A 24,507-nucleotide genomic window follows, 5' to 3' on the forward strand; every position below is an offset into this window, starting at 1 on the left:
TAATTTTACGATTCACCTGACAAAAGAAAATATTTCACCTAACATCGCAAATGAAACACGTACAACACACTTTTCACCTAACCAGGTCCCCCACTTCATTCTGTGGGCCCCGTTGCTAGAAGTCATGATGCCCCCCCCCCCCCTTTTTTTTTCTAACAGAGATTAAAAAAAAAAATTTCCTTTGTGTACATTGTTTTAGTTATAATTTTTTAACCTTTTCACAATTATTTTTTAAACACATTACAACTAGTTTTAAGTCAGTGTTTCGATTGTCAAAGTAAATATATTTTGAATAAAGGCAAATAAATGAGTGTAAGTGTTCTGCACTGTCAACATGGTGTCACGTCAATTGGTGGTGGTTTTGTTACTCACAGTTGTAGATTCAGACACGTTCTGTACGCACAGCACATTCCAAATAATATTACTCTGGTGTTATATTTCATCGGTAACTAAATTTAGGCCTTACTGTTTAATTGTTTTCTATGATTTATTTAAAATTGCCTACTTTTTTGTTTTAAGTTTTTTTTCATTCCTTCGCAGGCCCCCTAGACCCATGGGCCCCGCTGCCATAGCAACGGTAGCACCGGCCATGTGGGGGCCCTGCACCTAACACAGCTAAAGAATTGCATATAAAACACTACTACAAATCACAAACATTTAAAAAAACATAAAAAACCATTTTATGGCTTTATGGCAATAGAAGCTTAGTGTCCACATTTCTGTTGTTTATATTAAATTCACGCCAAAAATAACTCGCTATTCGTCAATTTAATTCATTCAATATCGCGAAACACGAACTGCCACAATTACAAACATGCATTCTTTATACACACTGTACAATTATATGAATTCAATTTAAAAAAAAAAAAACACGCCCTGCATTTATCCCGTGAATACTACTCACTACCACACATTTCCAATAAATGTATTACTATCTACTGAATACTTATTGTGTACTTATTTAATCACTTTTAAATATATTTCATTACACTTATTACTTCACTCCTACTGGTACGAACAACCACTAGTATCGCTCTAAAACTAGCACTATTATTAGTATTTATTTTCACGACGTTATTATACTTTCGCTGTTACCAATATTGCATACTACATATTTCCTTCGTTGCTCAATTTAAGTATGCTATCAGTGGCCAACTTATGACGTTATACGTTGCCCCTACTTTTTTTCCAACCAATATAATTAATCTATGATGCACGTAATAGTGTTGTGAACTTCAACAGACTTGATTTGTAATATTACTGACACAAAAACATTATGTTTAAAATCGAGTGAAATATTTGCTGAATAAAGTTCATCAAGATTCAGTTGAATAAACATTCTCACTCTTGTCAATGAACTCACCCCCAAGGCAACATACTGATCAATAAAGTCGCTGCAACAGTTCGGCCCCAACCCCACGTAGTATTTTAACGAGGAAAGCTAATTTCTCTCTCAGCGGTCGTTCGCAGAGAACGGAAACCGTATTTGCCGAGTGACGTGACTTGCTTACGCTCGACATCCTCCGCTTGTACGAGCCTACATTACATTGCGCGTGCTTTCAGCTACTCGTTTTTGAAACCACTCGTCGGGGCAACACTAGCTCAGTGCGATCAAAATTGTAAAACGGTTTGCTTTTAGGAAAAATTAGCAGTTTCATTACTGCTTGATTTATAACTTTGCTTTCATAAAATAATTATTTTTAATATGTTACATAAATAAAAATAACTAGAAAATATTTTGATTCGAAGTGAACGAGCGCGTTTCTACTAGTAAATGGCAACCAATGAGATTGAATTTCACGGTTACGAAAAGTTAACTGAAAAAAAAAAATATATCATCGAGATACGAGACCACAACATTGTCAGGATTAAGATATGTAATTTTTTAAAAAAATCCTTAAAGTAATGATAAACATTAGATATCCTTGTACTTGATCCAATTTTTAAGATACTTAAAACACCGCGGCCAAATACTCCGCACGTGTGACATTGCGGTGAGATTCGTCTCCGCTCACGTGTCGCTGCAGAGCCTGCCCGACCCGGGCTGAAGCCGAGTGAGCGAGTGGCCGGGCGCCTCACGTACCTGGGCGTCGCCGCTAGCTCGCCCAGGGCCAGGTTCAAGGTCACCCACGCACCGCGCGACGCACACTGACCCACGCACCGCGAGAGCGGACCCGCAGCTACGGTGAGTTCGCGCTACGAGTGGCGCGCATGCGCGACTTTCCCCCTCTACCCTCCCCCTCCCACTCCCACTAACCACAGCGATCGACGTCACAGCCCTCAAACCCTTTGGCTCGGCAGGCCTGCGATTCACTGATCCCCGATCAACAACGAACACACAACGCGACCCCTGCATGATTAGAGCGTATAGGCTTCGGTCTGAGACGCACATAGAGTCTCTCCCTAACCCAGACCCTTCCCAACTACACTTAGTTTTAATTTAGGTTAGGGAAAAAAATATAAAAAAAAATTGCGAAATTGCGCAGTATGAATTAAAAAACAGAATTTTACACCTAAATCAGTAAGTAACGTAATTTTTTAACACCTATTTTACTACTCCTAGCAGAATTCGTTGATTGTATAAAAAAAATAGACTTAAGTTTTAGATAATAATTATAAGATTTACAATAAATTCTAACTAATTTGATAGTGAAATCCCCTAATGCAGTTATAAATTTAAATCTAATTGTACTTCGATACCTGTTTTATACAGAGCTCGAAGTAATGGTTGTTTTTTTTTTCGTAAATTCTTTCAGCCGAACGTTTCAGATAATAGTTTCTAAGTTTTCCCATACATTTGAATAGATTTGATAGTTTACCTACTTAGGGACTTGTTTTGTCCTTAAACCACTGTTTTTTTTTTATAACTCCTTACGGCTGTATCGAAAACTGCTTCGGACTGACGTTTTATCAAAACTTGTTTCATAAAAAGGTTTACAACGAATTTTATAGTGTACATACTAAGGGAGTAACGAGATTATATATATATATATATATATATATATATATCAGTTTTTAAGTCAGGTAATAAGCTTTTAAACACAAAAAAAGGTTTCATCATAATAGGTACAGTAGTTTTTGGTCAACCTCGAACAAATCAACAGACAAACTACAGTTTTATAACAGTGTTTGTATACATGCTACTATATCTTGTTTGTAAAACACCCAAATCTGATTTAGAGTAACGTTTTTTGGTACTACACTAACAAGGTATAATAACTTCAAACGGATGAGTTTTTTTTTCATATTAAGAAAGCTATAGCGATTTTTCTGGTATTCGAAAAACCTACCTCCTTTCTACCGTTTTTGTTATATATTGTACATTAACAAACTCTATATTTTACCTATCAAGTAAGGAAGTGATTTGGGCAAAATTACGGCACTAATCGTGTACATGAATGCGTGGTTATATATACATATATGCACACACACACTCTTGAGATGGCGATTGTTTGGGGGTATATGGACCATAAAACAAAAACTATGTAGCTACTGAGAAATTTTCCGAAAGTCACTTCTAGGGAACGACTACAATTGGTAATTTTTCTTCAAAATCTTAAAAATGCCTAACTGTTTGTAAAAACTATTTTTACGTCTATTTTATTCCCTAATGTCAAATAATATTTCTGAATATTTACTAACACTGCTCAACGGTAATAATCGAAAAAAATGTGGTCTCAGAAAAAACAATTCTTGTTAATGAATTTATATGACCAAAGTACAACGTTTGTGTTCCAAGACATAAATTAAAATAATTTCATGTAACTAATTTATATAATTTTTATTTAGCTTTTTTATCGCTGAACTTTGGAATTTTGTTTCGCAAGGTTAAACTTCTTCACGCATAATCTCAATATAAATATGACATTCGTAAGACAAATCTTTGTTGACACAGTGAAAGAGACTATAAATTTTCTAATGGTATGTTAAAACTGTATCTTAGCATTCAATCTGAAACCCAAGGTGTGGTTCGTGAAGTAACTTTCAAGATAAAATGTGCAGTCGATATTTATTCCTGAGAAAATACTTACTAGATCTCGGATAGTCTTCGAACTTCAAACATAATGTGGGGAAGGGGGGGGGGGGGGGGGTTGCAGCCCTAAATATAACCAAAGTCAATCTCAATTCGATTGTTGATCTTAAATGTTGCAACAGTTTTGGGTATACCCCAGTTCATAAACGAAGACAATCTCGGATCGCGAACGAAACTCCAACCTCAAATATATATATTTTAAGCATGTCACGCTATCAAAGTTTATTTTCGGTCTGAACTGTCTCAAACTTTGACAGTTTTATCTCATTTTGAAATTAAATAATGCATCAAATTGCTAGACGGAATTTTTGAACTTGTTATGCTATTTGTGCGTTTTAAATTTTTAAAACATAAATCAATTTAATTCACAATAACATTCGTTACATTTTGAAATAAAAGTTCAGTGACTTTTCAAAGTTATAGAAACATAATTTCAATTTTTTTACACATAACATTATTTTGCATACGACATTCGCATTAACATTATTCTAGTTATATATCACTTGTATGACCTCTTTAATTAAACGCGTGTCCTTCCGCCATTCTTAAGATGGGTTGTGACGGAAACGTAGGTCATTTTCCGTTTTCGATGGGCACGATTTTGACTGACTGGTTGCATCCAACATCGTTCTACATGCAAAATGTTGGATGGAAACTTCTCAAGTCATCCAACTTGTCAAACGAACACGGCTGCGGTAGTGCCAAATTTATTTGACACAGAATATTGGAAGGTGTTGGACGAGGAAGTTTGACAGTGTGGCAGGAGCTTAACGGACCCACCTCGTCAGGGGTGTATTTGTGTCGGTGAGGCGAGATGATAAGCGCGACGCTCGCTGGTGCTTCTAGCGCGGTGTCGCCTCTAAGCACAAGGCTGTGAACTGGCGCCCAGTCTTCTCGTCGTCACATGATAACTGTGAAATTTGAGCGGTGACCGTAACATTATATGACAGAGAAATGAAGACAAAGGTGTAATGCAAGTCCCTTAAGTGCTTTCAAAGAATCTGTACTGGTTTGTTTTACACCTAAAAATTGCTCTGAAAACATGCGTTTTAGCCATTTTAACTCTTCAAAAAATACTGTTTAAAAAATTCATCCGAAATAAAAGTACTTTTCGGCCCTCGGAGAACTCTTAAATGTTTTTCGTAATCAGACCCCACTCGAGTAGTTTTGAAATCGCGTTGAAGCTGTGCGCACCGTGTGTGTACCCGGGTGGACGGGAGGAGGACAGCAGAGAACCGAGACGAGATCTGGCGGTGCCGGCCTGGCTAGACGAGGGCGGGTCGTTCTAGGAGAGAGATAGAGGGCGTTGGCGACTCCAGATCAATCTCTTCTGGTAAAGAAACAAGAGAAAAAGAGAAGAGAGGCACAATGCAAGGGTGCGTGCGGCAGGCCAAAACATAGCCGCGAAGCAGTCTTTAAAAACAGCACTCTTGTGTACAAGACTGTAATGGTTTACGATGCTCTTAACGTCCAGTCACCGGGTTATATCTGTGTCAGCGAGGCGAGGTTATAGGTGCGACGCTCGCTGGAGCTTCTAGCGCGGTATAGACTCTAAGCGCAAGACTCGGAACTGGCACGCAATCTCTTCGTCGTGCATACGCAACTACGAGTGGTAGCCATAAAATTATATGACAGAGAAATGAGACAAAGGTGTAATTAAAAGCAATTAATAAATACATAATAATCATGAGGTTCATAGTTAAAATACGTAAAAAAAACGATTTAGTATTAATTTGTGGATAAAACATTAATGATTTTGCTTTTTAGTGAAACTCAGTATTTTGAAGTCTGTATTTTTTTTTTTAGTTTTTTTTTCCCTCGCACATGTTAAACTTGAATTATTGATTAAAATCAGTTAATTGTAATGTATATTTTAGCAAGCTGTTACTGACCAGGATCAGTGTTGAAGGTAGCGTAACTGACAGAAAAATCAGAGGCAACCACTGATGAATCAGTGTGAAAATATGTTAAAGTAAATTGTAGTAATTAAAATATTTTATTAAAGTGCTTTTAACGGATGTAAAGCAGTTTTTACTATTTCAAAGTAGAGTGCAGTTTTCCGTATACTTGCATTGCAGATTCTAAAAATTGTTTTCTATGATGCATACATTAAAAAACGAAAACATGAAAAAAGACCGGAAATCGGGGAGTTATGACTACCAAGCTACTAAAACTGTATTCTGACTGCGCCGTTTTTTTAACAGTTGATATTTTTAATGTCTGAAGTTTGCTGAAGTTTTTACATGCTCATATTTCGAATTCAGTTAGTATAAGTATTAGATAAATGTTTGTATAGCGACAGTTAGTTTGTACGCGCTTAGATGATCGTTTATTAGGCACAGAATAAAGACAGCAACAGCTAGCTTAAGTCACATCGCCACTTTGCACGAAACACTCATTCACAATACAGGTCAAGTCTGATCTTATTCAACAAACTTCGGTTGCAGCTTCATTTTTAAACAAACAAGTTGAAAACGTGTGTACACGACTTACGGTTTCAAGTTCCTAGCGTTTGTACTTACCTTCCAAGTTGAAGCTGAACAACTAGTTCATTATAAATAATTTAAGATGGAATATTAAACTTTAGGATGAGGTTAAGTTGAACAAAAAAATACATCAACCGTAAAAAAATTGTCCTTGTAGTAAAATGCTTCCAAAAAAATAATTATTTCCAATTATTTTTGTGGCATGTTATTACTCTCAGTAGTAGAGTTGGGTGTGGATTTTTTTTTTAAAAGACTCTTGACTGATTGTTTTCTTTGAATTACATATTCTCCCAACTTGACTTTCTCTGCTCTCCTTATAGACAACTGTGACAGAATGCAAAGAAGGGAGGGAGAGTCATTACAGCTGATTTTAAAATTCTTGGATTATCGTCGATTTTTTTTCTTTCGGTCGAGAAGTTTTAAGACGTGAAAGTGTTGGTCCTAAAAAAATTTCGGTTGGGACGGGTGGTTAGACAGACGTTAACAGTAATTGCTACCAGATGTCTATTCCAAAATGTTCACATAATGGAGGTAAGAAGGGAGTTGACTTGAAGTCAAAATCTGACCGAACCACAAACCTCCTTTCCAACCTAGATAGCAAAACATTTTTTGGTTATAATTGAGATTAACACTAATTCCTTGCATATTTGTTATTATGTTTGTTTAGCACTACTCACTACATATCTTCACGATTTTTCTTAACGAGTTATTTTACATGTATTAAACAAATTTATAACTTATTGGCCTTTATACAGCTATTATTTGTTTACTATCCAATTGCCAACCACGCTGTAAGAAATTACAACTAATTTACGGATTTTTCAACAAGAATTGACCTGAAATAAACTATGAGTTCCGACTTGGGTAGATACAAGGATGGAAGGGAAAATTAAGGGTTGTTTTTTTTTTTTTGCAGTATATTCAACAAGATTCTAAAGGTTCTGTTAATATAATAAGATTACTTTTGTTGATTCATTATCAAAATACGTTAACTCAGCACCATAGATTTTCGAAGATAAGCCGTACATTTACAAATACCCCTGGATAATTCGTAACCAGCATTTCTTCATAAACTTAAGGTGAGAATGTTTAACAGTGCAGATGACTTCAACTTCAACACAGAAACCCACTCCATGGACTGATATCTTTACGGTTCAGGTAATCTGGAACACACCATGTGCATAGGCGTGCGTAGGACTTCAGTATTGGTGGTGCCAGATTACACAACAGCCCTGTCATTCACGGACCCCGAGCCTAAAGCGGGGGGGTCCGGGGGTCCGGGGGTCCCCCCCCCCCCCCCCCCGGAAAAATTTGGATTTGAAAGCGCAAAATGGTGCTATTTAAGGTGTTTCCGAACAAAAACATTAAATACACAGATGTAAAAATTTTAACATTTTTTATGACAAATTATGGCTTTGAACGTTATAATCACCAGGAAAACTACTAAACCATTTACAGTTTTAAGCTTCGTTGAGCCATAAAGTAAATTGCACAAATTGTTTGCATAGAATTCATGCTGGTGGCTTTGAAAAACCGTACTCGTACTTATATGTTTTCTGAAGACGCCAAATAAATGCTAGAAAAAACATTCTCAAATGTTAAGTTTTAAAATCAACAAATCAAGGGAGGTTTTGTAATATACCTTAAATATGTAAAATATTAAAATAATAAAAATACACAAATAAGAGTGGGCAAAAGTTTTAACTTTTGGAATACAACAAAAATGTTTTGTCGGCGACTGCATATAAGTCATCGAGTAAGCCTATCCTTTTAACTAACTAAACTCTCTCTCTTTTTTTAAATAAACCCTGGCGGACGGCGGCTATTATTCCGTGCGCCTGCCGAGTGGAGTGAACAGTGGACACCGAGCGCGCATTCTATGTAATTCGAGGAGAACTATGAGAAGTATTTACATTTCAGAAGTTTCGTAGCCGCGGCCCGCGTGTACAACACAAGTAATTGCAACTGGCTTGTTTCCGTGTGTATAGTTGGTTCGATTGATAATTGATATACTGATAGTGTTATGAGCACATATCTGTAACTCGACACGATTGGAAAACATATTTTTTTGGAAATAATACGGATTTTTGTAAGTATGTATTATTTCTGCTTGTAAAAAACAAAATAACGTTTACCCTAATGGTGGTGCCAAGGCACCTGTGGCACCTACCGTGCGCACGCCTATCGTGTTCACTCCACCCCGACGGTACAAACGTGCACTGTCGCGTGGTTCCTTCCATTCGGCCGTTCTCGGAAAAAACTAAATGGCTGTCACGTTGACATCCACGCCCACCACCCTCCTAAAAAAAAAACCCCGCCACTTCGTGACCACCTAGCTTTACATAAAGTGCGAGTGAAAGTAAAAGTGAAATAAAGTGCAGTGGTGCGGTTTTGACTCCCTGTCGACGACAGGAGTGACCTCCAAGTGCATCAAACAACGTTCTTGTCGCTCAATGTGCCACGCCCAGGTGACTTCCTACACCCAATCATAATATGTGTTGTAATGTCATGTCTTGAGTGGGAGTTGATTTTTAAAAAATTGATTATTTTTGTGATATCTCCCCCCTCCCCCTCCCCATATGAATGTACATAATGTCAAAATTGTAACGCAAACGATATGGCCTACAATTAAACTTTAATTCACACCCGACAAGAAGAAAGAGACAAAATATCTCGCACTGATGCGAAACTTATCGTTGTAATTGCTCTGCTATATGCTGGATGTAATTTGCTTTCCTGAATAAAAGAATTTTGAAACCAAGACAGCAACCGGTTCATTAAATGAACCAATGACGACGTAGTTTGCCCGTGCGAGCCGCGCATGAATAAATTTATGTCTCCGACCACGAAAAGGAGGGGGAGGGGGGGCTCAGTGCATGGGGTACCACGTGGACACTGCGTGAAGCCGAGGTCTGATGCACGTTTGCAGAAAGCCAAAGTTTTGGATGAAAAGTAGTGTTTGCACTGCGGAAATATATTTAAAGTACAGTACTGTGCTTAACGACGTAAATTCTAATTCATGCATTTTAACCATTCCCACTATGCTTTTGGTGATGTGATTGGATTTGATATTTCGTTACTTACACAGATAAACATGTACTACGGCAACACAAATTAACATCCCATAATTTTTAAGCAAAACCTCGTATCTGTTTTAACGCCATTCATCAATGCTGATTGACTTTATTTTTTTTGGCAAATCCGTGAGTCAGTGATGACTCCCATGCACATAATTCGAGAATTGGTCCATATCGCTGCTAGTCTATGGTTCAGTGCACCAGAACTCTGCAATCAGCTCCCGAGGCAAGGAACTCGCACTAATGTAGCGAGGTGTCGCAGCGAGCAAGACACTGGCCCCGCAATCCAGAGATCCTGGGTTCGGATCACGATACGTCCATCCTGATTTATGTTCTCCAAGGTTTCCAGAAACCGCTCAAGGCAAATACTAGGACGGTTTCTTGATAATAGGCCATTGCCCATCCCTTCCTCAAATATCCTCCATCTGTGTAGTCATGTGTTGCTGTCTCTAATGATCTCACACTATTAAAAATGTTTCATATTTACGAAGATAACCTGTACAAATTATCCAAGATCTTCTAGCTTCATACATTTACAGGCAATGCCCAGGAGATTTTACCTGGGACAAACTTAACTAGTTTTAGTGTATATTTAAGATATGGGAGTTATTCATAGCAAAAATTGCTGCCATGGCTGGCCAATCCCCGTATGCGACTCTCTCCCAGCATGACTGGCGAATAGGCTTCGACCTGAGACGCACCTAGGTCCCTCCCTTACACGGACTCCTCCAACAAATATAATTAGTTTTAGTTAGGTTAGGGAAAAAAGTTCGATAAATTTAACAAAAAAAAAAACTCACAAGAAACGAAATTTATTACTACAAGCCCTTCAAACACTCGTTAAGTCCATGCGAATGTTTATCCAGTTCACTACGGGACACACAAGACTAGGAAGTCGGAATCGGTGTAGTTTCTACGGAGACCCAGTAGTCTGGAACTACTAACATTCCCTCTGAGGTGCATTCTTCGGAGAGAATGCCCATAAATTTGGCTGTGACTTCTTCTAAGAATGCAGTGTAATTGAGATAAGACACTTCCAAATAAGAGCTTATACTCCAGTGTCAATGAGATAAGACACTCCCAAACAAGAGCTCGTACTTCTTGCTCCCATGTCCAGCAACTGCACTGAGGAGAAAGTCCTCCACGCCCATGGACTACAGTTGCCTTCATGTGGGTATCTGGGGACCAGCACCACGGCGGAGAGAGAGGGAAGGGGTGGGTGTGGTCATGATCCCCCCTCTATCTTTCATCAAGGCAACATCCGCCCCCGTGTGTATTGGGGTATGAAAACAGAGCCGCTCGCATTGTTCGTCCCGTCCGCGCCAGGGAGCGTGGCGTACGCCGTTTCCACGCATCCCCGCTGTAATTAATGTACGCAGGGGATGTGCCCATCCATCAAAACACCCTCTGGTTTGTGATTTAACATATTTCATTTCCGCCTGAAACGCCATTGAAGCCTAGTTTATCTCTCATGGATATTTATACACTACGTGACCGTACTTATTGTAAAGCCCACATGCTGTATGTGCTAAACACTCCCGAGTTTCAACATCCTAGGAAGCTTCTAGTCTAGTACTAAATGTTCGTGCATTCACAAATTCTTATTTTATATTTTGATTGCTAACGCCACCTAAAAAAAAATTTATTTAAATTTTTAAAAGAGGGAAGAATACGCGTTTAATGAAACTGTCAAACGATGTATTCAAATACATTTTTGAACCAACAAATTCAGTGACAGCGAAATATATCTTATTAAAGGTATGGAACTGACAACCCACATTCCTCAGCCAAATAGTTTGGGTTAGATAAGTAACTTAATGCGTCATCATGTGACATCACGCACGGATACTTCTGTCCAGAGCAGTGCCTCTGTTTTAATCGCTTTAGTTCAGACCTAGCGTGAGCTTTGAGTCACAAATTAATGGTACGTATTCTATAGTCCATGGCTCAAAGTCAATGACGGGATTTTTGTTTGCAAAATTAAATATTTGGTCAAGTCCGTATTTGAGACTGTTTTATTTAGAAATCTATGATCTAGACATTTATAGTTTCATTTTCAAGTAGTTAGTTTTCAGTTAACTGAATGTTACGTGTCATTTTAAAAATAATTCCTCTCATTGTGTTAAAAAAAAGTTCAGAGAACGCTAATATCTAGTTAAATAAATGTTGTCTCAACACCTACAATTGTATTTAAATAGATTACAAGAAGGAAAAAAAAACTAGTGTTTTTGTCAATAAAATGTAACAGTCTCACAAGCAATGAATATTTCATTTTCTTATAATTATTATTACTTAAGGGACATAATGTATAGTTACATCATGACAACGCCTTAGTATTATGAGTTTTAATCCCAATTCACGAGTGTTGAAAACTGCTTGCAAACAAACGTTTGGTAAGTGGCGCACCTGGCGACGTGGTGAGTACCTAAGTTTTTAAGTGCGTAAAACCAGCTACAGTAGTGACATCTAGCGGAGTGGGGTGTAAAATAGCTAGAAAGCAATGCAGGAAAGTGGCTCGCGCTTCGCCAATGCTATTTGGCCAGAGTTTCCCATCGTATGATGATATTTGGTTCCGTGTACCTAATGATTCGTTCAAAAGTTTCGGTCATTTCGCTTTTTTAGTACTGACCACAGCACTGGCAACGGGATATGGCTCACCAAGAATCGTAAAACTCGTGATACCCGACGTCACGAATCATTTTTACATTTTTAAGAACGAATAAGACTGGCCGGTTCACTTTCCTCGTTCTTTCTTGAGTTTTACATCCTCCCGAATCGTGTTCGGCTTTCGAGAAGGAAAAAAAAGAACCGATTCTTTACACAACAAACGAATCATATGCTTTCGTTCGCTCAAAGATTCGTTCACGAACGACAGACACATCACTACTGCGGAGGGGGAGACGGATCGGACAACCCTCTGAAAGCCATGTTCCCGGATCGCCGAATGTAGCATGGAAGGGGGTAGAGCAAAGGGAGGATCAAATCACCGGGTTGACTCCCCGCGCAACCCTCCACGAACAGCAAACACGGCCTGGGGAGGGACCCGGAGCTAGGGCCATCGCAATCAAGGAAGTGTTTTCTGCATGCGCGCGGTGTTGGGGAGAAAGGGCGGTAGGAAATTGCACAGCTGTGAGGGTGGAGAGGGGGAGAGGATTTATCTGGCGAGGGTGCTTGCTGGAGGAAGCGAAAGTGTCCAGACACGCCATTCTGCGGTGTTGTTTTGAGGCCCGTTCAACTTTGGAAGGCCATCGCCCCATTCCGACAGGCGGTTTCTACGAACCTCTCCCCTACGACAGACTTCTTTTGGAAAACCTTCCCTAGTTTATTCTTCAGGTGTCTTTCTGATTCCTTTCGCGGCGTGTCAACTTGTGAGCTCAATGAACAGTAATTAAACATGCTGACCTTTAACTCTCATCAAAAGCATAAAACAAAACACATTTACGTTTGTAGCAGTAATTCAATCCCCGCATCACCTGTCGAAGATAATCCTTACGCGAAATGACAGACAGAATTGAGCTAACCATGTCTCAATGTATCGTCTTAATCACCACAAGTAGTGTGTCGAGAAAGACTGACGACGTAGATTTCAAATGCGTAGTAAACAGGCTTCTCACAGCACGAAGGTTTTGAAGCCAACGCCGGGAACCTGCGAAAGGCACACAAAAGCACATAGTTTTTAATCTTTATAATGTGAATATGATTTTTTCGCAAGCGGGAAAAGTGTCCGGCGTTGCTGTGTGCCGAAGGTTCTCCCAGCCAAAAGCACTGTGTCGCCGCCTTACCTTGATGGATCAAACCTCAGCATTCCTCCTCAACCCTGGCCTTCGTGTGCGGCATCAGGCTCCATTGAGCGTCAACCCCATCCCACCACATGCCGACACTTATGCTTTTCGGGTGGAAACTACATTTTTCACACAAGCAAACAGTAATTATAATTTTTTGATTGATACCTATGCAGTGGAATGAGCTGTAAAGAGCTGCTGAAAGACCACAAAGTACAAACGTGGACAAAGGGATGGGGGAGGGGATACCAATACAAACTAGTTCTACAAGCTCCAAGCATACAAATATGCGCAAAGCTGCATATTGAATGAAAATGTAGTTTTTTTTTATTTTACTGTAAATACATCTATAACGAGAACATTCAACAAGTTATTGTGACAAGATCTGAGACACATAGATAGTCTTGTTTTGTAGCAGACATTGAGTGTTCAAGAAAAGTACAATTTTTTTTTCCCAACGTACAGCTTAAAATTAAGTAGATGATTATTATAAGTATTTCTGCTGGTAGGAAACCTTCATAAACACCGTCCATGATAATTCAAAGCCTTTCGAGTCCCTCTGGCTATAGGATTGTATCACCCGCTATGACTAACTTTATCCGGCCTTAAAATCATTTTTTTTTTTTTTTGTAATTTTAAGATTTCAAGATGAATTGGGTGTGGTTTATGTTGCTGTTACAAATATGGAATTGTTGCATCTTTAGATAATAATAAAATAATCCGAGTCGGATTAATGTTTTCAGGATTTCTAAAAACTGCACACGGACTGTGGCGGCTCGCGGTTCGACGGCAAGTGATAATAAAGCACAGGGTCCCAGCCTGTCGCAGTGCCGGTCCGGCGACCGGCATGTCGTGGTCACCTCCTGCTGTACTCCGGGCCATGCCGGTCTGTGCGTGCAGCTCTTCGTAAATAACTTTCGACCTGACAGTCATCCGGCTCCGGCTCCGGCTCCGGTATTGCCGGAGGCGATCGGAAGCCCATCGCTCGTCACCCGGGGCCCAAATGAGGCCCCACCCTCGACCGCAGACCCCGAGGGGGTGCGTGCGCGCGCGCGCCTTCCAGGAATAGAGCAACCCTCTGTTGTCGCGCCACCCGATAAGGCGGGGGCCCCTCCTTGGTACAGACCGGGTCATGTATCCACGCACCCTTCTGCCCCTGTCGTTCCGTCAACAGTGTTCACGTGGACTTCAGTTACTTTTGCAAGTGACAGTTGGGAAATGTGTATCACAGGTGAAGCGCGGCGATATCCACTCCATGGGGCATCAATCTGTAGGATTCTCAAGGGGGGGCCGGCGGAAATTCGCAGGGGAGCCCGCGCAGCCAGAGAGTTTTGTGCATGGGTTTTAACAGACACGAGTCATCTTTGGATAGGGATGCCTGTCTGTTGTATACTGCCCATATTTTGGCCTGTATGCATGGAATAAGTAGAAATCTTTAAAACTTTAGATTAAGTTTTCCATGAAACATAGTCCTGACGTTTAGGTTTACCGACCCCGTTTCACAGATTTTAAAACCAGTCTACATTGCATCAAACTTAAAACTACAAGGGATTCACTTAACGACAGTCTTTAATAATAAATTAGGGTTTTGGTGTAGAAAAAGTGGGTTTTCGCGGAGACAGCTGATGAAATACGTCAATTTTAAATTCGCGCTTGAGCCCGAACGGTGCGTCGGAGAAAAAACCTAAATAGTAACCTAAGTAGGAAATATTATGTAGTTTAATTATCGGTATGAAGGTTATTTACTAATGGTTGATAGTTTTCGAGTTATACGCAAAAAAAAAAAACACCAAAGACAGATATTTTTTAACTTTTTTTATTTATTTTTCAATGTTGCGTCACGAAATTTTGCAAGCAAACCTCAGATTCGGATTCAGCACCCCATAAAACAAATAGAAAGGAAGGAATAGAAAACTACCCCACAACTTTCCCGCTAGTGAAGAGGGGGGGGGGAGGGCTTTTGAGCACAAATTGACTGTGTTATTTTGAGAACTGTCGAATTTGGAACGAGTTACATGACGCACGCCGTAGCGCGACCCCCCCCCCCCCCCCCCCGACCGCAGGACGCCGTCGAAGGCGCAGACGTCGGGAGGGGGGAAAAAACCCTCATCGTCGGGCTGCATGGGTGCGTCGCCTGCACGCCGCACCCTTGTGATATATTGCGGTGGCGGCGGGGGTTGCTAACAACCCTCCACGGCGGGGCGGGCGAGGACCCCAGAACGAGGCCGCTCAAGCGAGCAGCGCCGAGGACCTCTTGCAGCAGCTGCCCCCGTGTTATTGATTCCCTCCCGGGGGCCTGTGGCCCGCCGGCACTCGCTGGAACTGTCCCCCCCCCCCCAAAAAAAAACCCACCTTGTCCACGTCAGCAGGCGCTCGAGGCCCGGGTCCATCAGGTACGCTGTCAAAAATTCCTACCTTCAATTTACGAAGAGCCACTGGTTAACAAATTATCGGGGGGATCTTCGACAATTTACGGTCATCTTCCGTAAGTTTAAGGCTGTTGAATTAACTAACTTTGAACTCGACTGAACAATAAGGATCTCACATAAACACATTCATCAAACTTTTTTTTACGTCTAAGAGAAAACCATTTTACTCTCCCGTGTTTATTATTTTTTTTTTTTTTTGTTTCTTGTTTACAACGCAACACACAACTCGGAAGTCAGAACCCGGTGTATTTCCTACGAAGTTCCAATTGTTTGAGGTTACGAAGAACTCTTGGTTTGATTTCGTAATGATTCTGAGTCAAAATTTCCGTTAATTTACTGTAATGTCTAACAGTGTAACAGCATCGAAATTGGGCACTCTGATCACGCGCGATCAGCTATAGTTTATCACAGATAGACTGAACACTCGGGATAAAACTTCTGAAATTCGTTGTTGACCACAATTCGGCAAAAATTTAATCGATCATGGCCAGATTAACAATCGTTACGTTCAAAAACACACTAGGACATTTTTAACAACTTACGACTGAAAAACGTCCGACCTCTATTGTTAATTAGCTGATGGACCAAAGGTCATGGGATCAATTCCCAACCGCGTGGGGGACTTCGAACTGCGGGGAAGTTTCCTTCCCGGCTTCAGGACTGGGTGTTGTGTTGTCCCTTCAACTGCATTCTGCGGAAGGCAACGGTGAACCACTGCAACTTCACCTCTCCCAGTTCCTCCCTGGTCACGCCGTCGCCTTCTGTCCACAAAGAAAATAAATTACGACTACGGAACTACAAAGTGGATATTCAATGCTGTTGAATCATCGCATCCCCCCCCCCTTCCCCATCGTAGTTGCTATACAAAACAAAGAAATCGATCAACATGAAAGCGGTCTTAAGACTGTTTAAGTACCACAAACAAAACGTTAGTCAATACAAGAAGCATGTAATAAAATAATGTTTGAATGCATACCTTCTTAATAACTACGCCATAAATCGTCAAAAAATGTATTTCATCTGTATGGGAAAACCCAGGAAATATTTGTTATCATGTGGAAAAGCAGCCGAGAAATGTTTTTAGAGCTTCGTAAAATTTTATTTAGCTAATAGGCCCTAGACTAATGGGAGACTGAAGAAAAGCATACAAAGAATTGTATTTATTTTGTCTTCTTTTTGCACTACATAAACTAAATATCAAATACGCGCATATTTCGCAAAAATTCCGACCACTGGATGAGATCGTTTGCAGCAAGCACGCCGGTCACAATTACCTCGCCCTGTTGTCTTCGTTTTGCCAAGATTCAGCATGCACCCGGCACATATGATAAAAAATTAATATAGATTTATATTTCTCATATGTTGAAGTAATAACAATTTCAGGGTTTTTAGATTATTAAAAATAAGTAAAATAAAATACTTCAGGGATATTAGGCTTTGCCAGCTTGGATTTTTACATATTTTTTGCTATAATTATAATTTAGGACAATTTAACACAATTTTTGGTATGACAAGGCATAAATCATACCTCCAAACCTTCTGTACCTTGTTGCAACCACATAATTGACTAACAGGCTCTTAGTCTGTAAGCGCCGGCGACTTCAACCATCATGATATAAACACACATGTTCACAAGTGGTGACACCGAATAAGTAGCCAAAGATAGGTCCTATGCCATGTCAAAAACAAAAAAAAAATAGCACGGAAGCTTTATTGCAAACTTTATTGAACGATGGAGATGCCTAATCCCCATCAATGTCTAATATAAGTAACAAACACAGGCTTGTAAAGTTTTATTTAACTCTTCAAAAGTTCTATTTGGCGTATGGCGACTGGAGAAATTGCCTCACTGCGCCTTGCAGATTCCACCCCGTGGATCCGTCTGCACCCGCGGCTCGGTAGCCAGGAAGAGCAGTCCAGAAGTGGATGGGGGCACCAACTCCCGGAAGGGCTGGAGATGGAATAAAAGCGGGTGGGCCTGGGGGAAGAGAGGGATGCTGCTACATCCTGCCAAGAGTGAAAGGATCACAGATCCTTCCCCCCCACTTTCGGGCAGGACGCCACAGCTGCCAGTACGCCGCCACCTTCCACCCGACCACACACCTCAGTAGCTGCTTACCTCCTAGTAAACTATGTATACGGCTACCCGCGGGCGAGTACCATCCCTTTCAACTGTATTCCCTCAAATTGGGACACTTCCAAGGACTGCGTATTATTCTCGCATCTCTTTACTTGTTCTGTCGACATTATGAAGCCCCTTCCAGGCTAGGCGGTTTGGTTGATTCAACTAGTTTGCCTGGTTCAACTGCCGTGTAGATACTCCTTTCAGACTTGTTTCACACCAGGCGACTTGTGTATTCAACTTCCCTTCTGGGTAGATTTCTTAATTAAATAACAGCTGAAATATTTTTAATAATTTGAATGAAATTTTACTGATTGCGCCTTTTTTGGCGGGCTCCAGATTCAAACTCTTTGAGCACTTGTTGTCTATAACAAAACAAGATACCGAGAAGAAAGCGGATTACGAGTAAATAATAGCTTAAAACAGTTTTTTCTGGCTGAATAATGGAGCAAAATAGGCCCAAAAATCACACAAACAGTTGTAGAATCAATGCCAATATGACTAAAAGCAGTGATAACTACTAAAGGCAAATCTACCAAAAAACTGAACAGCCGTGAGTAACTTAATTGTGTTGTATTGGGCCAATACTTTAACAACGTCCATTTCTGCAAGAGTTCCTATTCTTTATTTTTTTCTTCAGAAAATTTGAATTGAGAGGTTTTATTTCATAGTTATATTATCTACAACGTTGATTAAGCCAGATAATGGGTATCAAAAGACACTACTTTGTAGTATTCCCGTTATTTATTGCTCTTTTCATTGTGAATGGTATTGGAGGAACACTTTTGCCACTAACTGTATGTCTTTAAACATTCTAGTAGATTGGAAGGGAAATTTTTTTTGGAAGGGGAAGGGGAGGGAGAGAATATCGAGCTACAATAGTAAGATGAATGTTAAAAAAAAATCTAAGCTCACCGCAAACCTCACGAACGTAACTCGAACGGGCCACCATTTCTTAACTGACAAGGAAAAGAGAAATCCACCACATCCCGTTAAGTCTTTCGTAAGCATGCAGCAGCCAGAGGAAACAGATATAGAACTTTTCAAGCTTAGTTGAAAGAAGCACGATAATACATTCCATTAACTAATTAAAACATTTAGAATGTTAAATGCATAAAATCGACGTATTTAATTCATAGGACCAGTAAATTATCTGTATTTAAGTCCTAAAACCATATTGGTTTGGTGAAAGGAACTGAACCGTTAGAAAAATTAATTAGGAGTTATTAAGAATAATCATCTATCTTTATTTCATATCCAAGTATGTATAACTTTATGAATCTCAGTGAAACAGCTATATTTTAGTTTAGCTTAACAAGCGACATTTTAATGAGAGAGATAAGGACCAAAATACACCGAATTGATTTCAACCCTTTTTTATGCCATAGTATTTTTCCATCCTTTAATATTGACAATTTGTCTTCGTTAAGTCAGAGCCCCATTACATAATGTCTATGCCAGTATTATTACAGCAGCAGTCATTTACAGAAGTGAATTAACATAATCCATTCCCCTTTGATTGCATACAATGCTGTAATGAAGCAAAATTTTGAAAATGAAATAATTGATTGTTAGTGCTCAAACAAATACCAAAATGGAGTCTTTAGGTCCCCTTCCTTAAAAAACTAATAAAATTGGCTCGTTCCCAAAGTTGGCAATGTGGCCTTTAACCCGTTTTAAACTATTGGCCTGCCTGTATCACAGCCAGGAAGTGCACTATTCCCTCCCAGCTCACACACGGACACAATCGAGGGGGAAGAGAACCCGAAAAATAAAGGGGGGAGGAGGCTATTGTCGGCTACCCTCTAGCCTCCGTGTCGAAGGGCAAGCCACGCTTATTCCACGACCTTTGTCACGCTGGGGTGGGTTTATCTGACAAGGCGTGAGAGGGGAATCGGAAAATAAATATTTACGAGAATCGTTCATTTTAAAGTATTATTAAAGTTAGCTAAACAACAACAAAAAAAACAAGGTGCAAATATTTCACAGAATTGTATTTATGTAACACATCTAATCTAACCAACATTTTACTTTTGCATATGGAAAGGAAAAGAAAGATGCCCGAACTCCAAGATCAATGACTCTCAGATTTTCACAGCGCCGAGCCAGGTGACCGTCAAGTCGGTTACGTCCAGAGTTAACATTTCAGTCTGGACTCTGGAGTCGACCTGACGATAAGTTCGACGCTCGCTGGTGCTTCCAGCGCGGTGTCGCCCGTAAGCGCAAGGCTCTGAAACGGGACGCAGTCTCCTCGTCGTCCAGAGAGTATCTGTGATATCTGAGAGGTAATCATAACATTAAATGGCGGAGAAATGAAGATAAAAGGTGTAATGCGCGGTCCCCTGAGTGCTTTCAGGAATCTTTACCGGACGTTTCGTGTCTAAAAACTATTCTGAAGGGAAAAAAAAACGCGGTTTTAGACATTTTCACTCTCCTGAAAATGGTTTGATAAATAAATACGGAAACAGACACACACATCCACCCTCGGCGCTTTCTTAAATGATTTTCGTAAACAGACACCACTCGGATATCTCGAGCAGTTTTCAAATCACGTGGTTTCTTCTGAACCCGTTTCCAAAATGCAAAACATTACACACAAAGTCTAATTTTTTGGTGTCCCGCAAACATGGCGCAGACCATCATATGGACTAAAAGAAACTTCACGCCGTATCCATGTGCATGGCCACCCCATGGTCCTACCACTATACCATACATACATTTACCACTATGTTATGGTTAAGGTATGGGCGCGTAAGCTGACCAATTAAACCTTAGGGAGGCAGAATAAATAAACATGTAAATAAATAATGAAATAATGTGGAGCTAAGAAAACTTTCCGAAAGGACGTTAGCGTAGGGGTGCATGCATAATGAGATCTACCACTGGAAAAAGAGGGGGGGAGGGGGGTAAGGAGGGATGGAACTGAACCGACAAAACTGAAACTGTCGTCATGTAAATCAGATTAGAAGCAGTACAATTTACAGCATATCAGTGAAAGATCAGAATTGATTTGTATCGCTGGAAGTTCAACATAGGTACTCCATACTTCTTTACATATATATTTTTATAGTTATGAGGCACACCGTGTATTGTCAATGGAGAATCAAGTGGTCGCAATCTTAAATAGTTTCATTTTCATGTCGTTTTTGTATTAGAAGAATTACAATCGGTTTCTCACTAGAAGGTTTGCTTACGTCGTAGTCACTGTTAAGGACCTAAATCATAAATTCAGAGACATTTAGCATAAATACTTCTAATTCTGAGGAGGGTGAATGATGACATAATGAGTTGCACTCATCGGAAGATTAACCTTAGATTTTATTTAGTTTAATATCCAGAAAGAACATATTTATTTAATTGTACGTTCTAGCGCACTCTGAATACCTGTTCAGATAAATCAAGAAAAAATAAAACGGGTTGTTTTATTCAACACACTGGATTCCCATGCTGAGCTACACTGTTAGAAACTACAGTGAATTCTTCTTTACGAAGAAGAATTAACCTCAAATAAACAAAGAGTTCTTATTAATTTCAATTTCACAGGATCTTCGTAGAAATTACGCCAAATTTAGACTCCCGAGTTGTATTTTTGGTTCCAAACAAAGGTAAACACACCCGTGGACAAAGGTTGTGTGTACCCAGGGGCGCAACAACAAAAAAAGGGGGGGCAAGGGTATTTTGCCCCCCCTCTGAAACCTTGAAGTGGGGGCAAACGGGGGCAAAGAAAGTGCTGTGTAATCAATTTTTAGATAATAAAACTGCATCATTTTCCACCTTGAAATACCCGGACCCCCCGTTTCAATAGGGGGGATCGATGATTCTTTATAAAAAGGTATATTGCCCCCCCCCCCCCCTTTTTGGAAATTTAGTTGTTGCGCCCCTGTGTGTACCGACAGTTTGTAGACTCAACCAGTTGTTTCTAATGTTTTGATGGTATAACCTCAATATTCTTTTGGATTCATGTTTAAAAGAAAGTGCACTCAGTGCCCGTCAATTTACGATGACGGCCGTAAATTTATGAAGATCCCTGGATAGTTTTTTTAACTAGCGTTCTTCGTAAATTTAAAGTGAATATTTTTAACGGTGTAATATTTGCTAGTACTATACGGGACAATCGTTAGGCCCCAGGAAGCTGTCTTCCCTTGACGACATCTTTGAGGATGGACTTGTGACAGGAAGGATGTCTCTTCGGCGAGTGGGCTGCGTCAGGTTGGTTCAAGCTAAAACAAGGAAGGGAGCGAGTGCGTTTGCACAAAGAAACGTAACTGCGACTACACCGCGGGACAGCTTTAGTTCAACTTGCACGTGTCGTGCAGGAATTTACGTTCACGCGTGTTAAACTGGGGGAAAAATTGCGAGATTTCACGTCGAACACACGGGGCAACCAGTCATTATCGAATTGGAAGTTAGCAGAGAGTAAGAATAAAGAGTTATCAGCAACTGCAGCACTACTCTTCACTTATACGACGTCCTTCACTTCAAGTACCCGCAGCACTGAAAACTCACTTAACGGACACGCTGACCAAAGTCGGTTCACGTTAAAGAAACGGAACAAGCGTAAGTTGTAAGTACCGGCCACGACAATGACGGTTCACTTCTATCGGCATGAATTAATTCCCGTGGTTCTCTAACTACTGCACGGATATCACTACTAGCGTGTTAAAATATCGTTTTGCGATGTGTTTACTGTAAATAATATTAGGTGATCTTTCAATCCCTTAAAAAAAACGTTTAATTTTGACTTAGAGATTAATTACAGTAGTGAATTTACCATTATAACATTGACCATGACAAATTTTTACAAAATATTTGCTTAACGTATGGCTGCTTGACATTTCCTGTATCAAAATTGTTATCTTATTTTTATATTATTAATATTTCATATTTTGTCTTATATTTATACGTACATATTTCCCATTTATGTTAGTGTCTGTTTCTGTATTATTAGTTTTTAGTATTTGAATTTATGTTTCTGTCAGCTTGTTTTGGATGTCTGTTTGGATGCACTATCAAATATGAGAAAGCAGTTCCTCTTTCTAAAATCCAATCAACACTTCACCAAAAAGCATTAACTTAGCAAGGACTGGAATGGCTGACGAACTTAACCTTAATCACAAGCACTCAGCAGCTTGCTATCTATATAATCCGATAATAATGTAAGTAGGGGGAGAAAGTCAAATCTCGAGGTAAAATAAAAAAAAATGCATCGTCGATAAAATGTTATCTTCCCCACCTCGCAAGAAATAAAATAAAAATGACGTCAGAGTTATAAAATATGGAAGTATCGGAAACGACCGCCCCATCCTCCCCCAAGTGCTTCGCTTAAGGGTGCTTTCATCCGGAGGGGGAAAAAAGTTTTTCCCTGTTCCAAGTTCCATAAAAAAACCAACGTTCACAACTTTCTCGCGTGCGACTTCGCTGAGTCACGCCTTGTGGTGTGACGGTCAAGATTTCTACCACTCGGTCGTTAAGGGATTTGACTCGTACTTTACGAAAATGCCGTGATACTATTTTATTTTTAGTAAGTTACTTCATTGGTGCACGCTTAGATGCAGGAAAGACGAAAACAGAAAGACGTGTATTCAAACTTGCGCGCTAGTTGAAGATGAGTGGTGCTAGTAGCGCCACTATAACCTCGAGAAGCAAAGTTTACTTTAAATACGCCTTGTACACTTCGTGAGCGTTAGTCATAGTCTGGTGTTGACGTTATGAGGTGGGCGGTAGTTAAACATGCCTTTCAATGGACGAAGAAGGCAGTATCAGCAGCTTACTGAGTTTGAAGGAGGCCGTGTGATATGGCTACGAGAAGGTGGGATGTTCCTTCCGCGATAGTGCAGTAATACTTGGCAGTTGTATTGACCGCACTGGTCACGGGAAGGTACTGCCTAGAGAAGACCGGGGTTCGGCCGCACACGGGTCACTACGGAGAGGGCAGACCGCCGTACTCGCCGCATGGCTGGGGTGGATCGTACTGCATCTGCAGCAGCCATCAGAGCTTCAGTTGGCACCAGAGTGACACAACGAACTGTATTACTTGAGGGACAGCTACGAGCCAGACGTCCTGTAGCGATCATGCCACTAACTCCGAATCGCTGCCATCGTCGACTCGAGTGGTGTCAAGCTAGAGCTCTCTGGAGGGCGGAGTGGAGATCTGTTGTGTTCTCAGATGAGGACCGCTTGTCTTGGTGCCGGCGATGGATGGCTGTAGGTTGGTAAGGAGGCCAGATGAGAGCAGGGAACCAAGCTGTCTGCGGCTCTACACACTCGGGGTTAGGACCTGCAGCAGGAGATATTGTCCGGGGAGCGATTTCCTTTGACAGCAGGATCACTATCGTCATCATCCCAAGATCCTTGACAGTGGCTTCGTTCGTCAGACTGGTGATTGAACCAGTTGTGCTGACGTTCATTCGCAGTATTTGAGGCGGTGTTTTCAAACACGTCCTCATACCGCTGCTTTCGCTCAGCGTGCTCTGCAGAGTGTCGACCAGTTGCGTCCGCCAGCGAGATCACCAGTCCTTTCGTCCATTGAGCACGTGTGGGGCATTATGGGAAGACAAATACTCTTGTCATCCAATACC

General features: G+C 40.5%; 1 protein-coding gene across 3 annotated transcripts in view; it reads right to left on the reverse strand.

Moving 5' to 3' along the window:
• Positions 1–24,507, reverse strand: part of LOC134533084 (disheveled-associated activator of morphogenesis 1) — a 271,265-nt gene that overhangs the window by 189,985 nt on the left and 56,773 nt on the right. The window contains exon 1 of one of the 3 annotated variants that reach the window (XM_063370322.1): positions 2,084–2,152. The exons of the other annotated variants lie outside the window; for them this stretch is intronic. The gene's annotated coding sequence lies outside the window, so the exon portion shown is untranslated. Of the gene's footprint in view, positions 1–2,083; positions 2,153–24,507 lie in introns of those variants that run through there. 3 annotated transcript variants of the gene reach the window in all.

The sequence above is a fragment of the Bacillus rossius genome, chromosome 6 (assembly GCF_032445375.1).
Source record: "Bacillus rossius redtenbacheri isolate Brsri chromosome 6, Brsri_v3, whole genome shotgun sequence".
In the NCBI taxonomy this organism is placed as follows: domain Eukaryota; kingdom Metazoa; phylum Arthropoda; class Insecta; order Phasmatodea; family Bacillidae; genus Bacillus; species Bacillus rossius.